The 3,086-nt window shown below is 42.5% G+C and overlaps 1 long non-coding RNA gene across 3 annotated transcripts in view; it reads left to right on the top strand.

The window, feature by feature from the left end:
* The window catches only part of LOC108351538 (uncharacterized), a 36,658-nt gene that overhangs the window by 11,234 nt on the left and 22,338 nt on the right, over window positions 1-3,086 (top strand). The gene's annotated exons all lie outside the window — the stretch shown is intronic.

The raw sequence follows: 3,086 nt of genomic DNA, 5'->3' as shown, positions 1-3,086 counted from the left end.
GGTAGAACCCCAATCAGAGCCGTGCATTCTAAGGAATCTCTGCGTTCTGTTTGGCCACGAGTCTCTCCCATCTGCTTCTGGGGAAAGCTTTTTTTCTGATGCTGACCAACGACGGCACCGATCTATAAGTATAGCAGAATATCATTGGGAGTCATTTTATCGATGTTTTGTTTTGTTTTAGACCAGAGGTGTTTGGTTTTACTCTGGGTCATTGGACTATCTAGTCCCTGGGTTTTGGTTACTTAGATATGGGTTCCGTCTTGTGGAGCGGGACTCCAGTCAAATCAGACATTCATTAGTTGGTTTCTCCCACAACCACTGCCCTAGCATATCATTCAGGCAGGGCACATTGTAGGTCAAAGGTTTTGCGGCTGAGTTGTATATGTTTGTCTTTTGGTCTCCTGAAAGTAATTTATTTTTTTAAGGTGTGAATCTGCTTTGGATTTTTGCCACTAGCATGAACTCAGGGCAAAGTTTGGTTCTAATGGTTTTATTTCCTCTTAAATGTGCTTTCAGGTAATTAAAGAAACAATTATGAGGGAGGATGGAACACACGTAATAAGAAAACAAGAGTGGTGGTGCACTTGGGAGGATTTGCTGAAGGAGGCAGAGGCAGGAGGATCACGAGTTTGAGGCCAGCCTGGGCTACACATTGGACTGGAGAGATGGCTTAGCCATTAAGGGCTAGGCTTACAACCAAAAATATAAGAAAGAAAACATAGGAGAGATGTACCGGATGAGAAGGGTGGAGGGTGAACCAGAGGTTCAAATCTGAGTAGGGATGTAAAGAGATGGTGCTCTTGGGAGAGTGCCTAGCATGCACAATGCTGTGTACCCAGTTGACACCATATATAAACAGTCGTGAGAGTGTATCCTTTGAATTGGGTAAATGGAAACAGGAGGACCAGGAGTTCAAGGTCATCTGTGACTAAATGCTCCAGAGTGAGTTTAAGGCCAGCTTTGGATCCTGAGACCACGACAGACAAAACAAAGCCAAACAAAAACAACAACAACAACAAAAAACGAAAACAAAAAACAAACAAAAATGAAAATAAAAACAAAACTTGCAACCCTTATAGAAGAAAGAAGATTGAAGGCATTTTGAAAAAAAACAAGCACAAGTAGACCCTTCCCAAATTGAAGGTTTGTTTGTTTGTGATAATGAGGCCATCTCTGGTAAATAGAATGAGGAGAACAATAGCCTCCTACAGAAGCGACAGCCTCAGATGCAAGGAAGGCTTTCGGAATGGAGTACCAGGTGAATCTAAGAGCAGCCATTCACACCTAAAGACCAGCTATTCTGTGGCTGGTTAAACACAAGGCTAGCACAGCTGTGGGCGAGTGGGTCTCCAGCCAATCAAACATTAGACAGAATTAGAGAGCTCGCCATTCCTGGAGTAGCCAAATAAAGAGAAAGCTTGTTGTATTGGGGACATACTTAAGATCAGCATTGGTATTTCATCCTTAAATTTTGGAATAGAATTAAAAAAAAAAAAGACATTAGGGGCTGGTGGTGTGGCTCAGTGGGCAAAGGCATCTGCCCCAAGTTTGATGACCCGAGGTTGACAGATCTCCTGGATGGTAGAAGGAGAGATGTGGTTTGTGCAAATTGTTTTCTGACTTACTGAAGTTCATGCATGTGTTCTGACACATGAGTAGCAAGAACAACAACAATGTAAGAGAAATAATTTAAAAACTAGAAGATTGAGAACACGCAAACCAACATGCAGAGAAAAATTAACCCATGAAATACGGAACAGTTTCTCCTGAAGTTGGAAAGCAGCATTTACTTTCCCCGTGGGGGTTTGGTAGTGGGGGGTGGAGCAGGGGAGTGAGGAAGGGGGGTTGGGTAAGGTGAGGGGAGTGTGGCCGGTTGGATCTAAGGACAAAGGCCCCTTTTGGAATGAGTGTGGTGGCCGTTACTCCTCCAATAGGGAGTCTTTCATGAGACGAAATCCTCAGGACATGCTGTAGCATTGGAACCAATTGTAGCCAGACTTGGCCTGTGTGGCAGGCCCTTTAGAGCCTGGGTGTTTACACTCGGTGTGAGCCTTCTTTAGTACACAGTCTAGCCTTTGTTCTGGAGAGCCTTGTAGACTGGATGGTGACTTTTTCAGAGCTTAGAGCATGATGAGGTGCCTTATATCCAAAAGGCTTCTCCTTTCTTGAGCTGTCGAGCCATCCCATGCTTCGAAGGCTTTTCCTACCCACTCTTCCTCATCTTCTACGGATCCCAGACATTACACCCAACACATCTTTCCAACGTCTAACTTCATTTGGCCTGCTCATTTCAAATTAAGCTGTGATGGAAATGAGATCAAATTTATGTGCGCTTCCTAGAAAAAAAATTCTTGTCAGTAATTACTCTAAGACAAATTAAAAATTGAGTCAGGGTTTTAAGAAGAATGTAAACATAAAACATTTGTAGATGCTCTAGGATCAGTCAGGGAATTCTAAAAAGAAAAAAAAAACAAACTTAAAAGTACATAAAATTCTAATACAATTTATTTCAGAATGCAGGAAGGAAAGAATATTTTGAGGTTCTTTTGATGAAGCAGAGATAAGGGAGTCTGCAATGAAACCTGCTAATGAGTCATCCAAGGAAGGCGCCTTCTTCACCAAGGCTGCTTCTTCTGTGTTAACACATTTGTTTCTGTGCCCACAAACACCAGGAGAGTTCCTTGTGGTTAGAGATGACACCTGGATAAATCCATGCTGTTTTAAAATGTTAATGAATGAACCGATTTTATTTGTGTGCTCGTATGTGTACTTAGGTGTGTAGGTGCTAAGATGAGCTGTTGGTGAGCTTTTCGGTGACTCGGCTGCCCCAGTCACACATGCCCCTGAGAGCAATGCCAGAGAACTCATGGGTTTGCAGGTTAAGCTTGAGAGAAATCACTTTATCTGGCTGCCTTTGGTTCTTTCTCTGGCATAAAATGAGATTTCTTCTGGGTCTCCTGGAGAAAATTCACACCACAAGGGTATGTAATAAATGTCTGGCTCAAGAATTTGCAAAAAAGAGAGGCCAGCTTAAAGATAAAAATGGAAGAAAAGATTCTGTTTGTATGATACCAGCAAAACGAATA

The sequence above is a fragment of the Rattus norvegicus genome, chromosome 7 (genome assembly GCF_036323735.1).
Source record: "Rattus norvegicus strain BN/NHsdMcwi chromosome 7, GRCr8, whole genome shotgun sequence".
Classification (NCBI taxonomy): domain Eukaryota; kingdom Metazoa; phylum Chordata; class Mammalia; order Rodentia; family Muridae; genus Rattus; species Rattus norvegicus.
The sequence above is the reverse complement of the archived record's forward strand: the minus strand, read 5'-3'. Positions and strand labels throughout refer to the sequence as shown.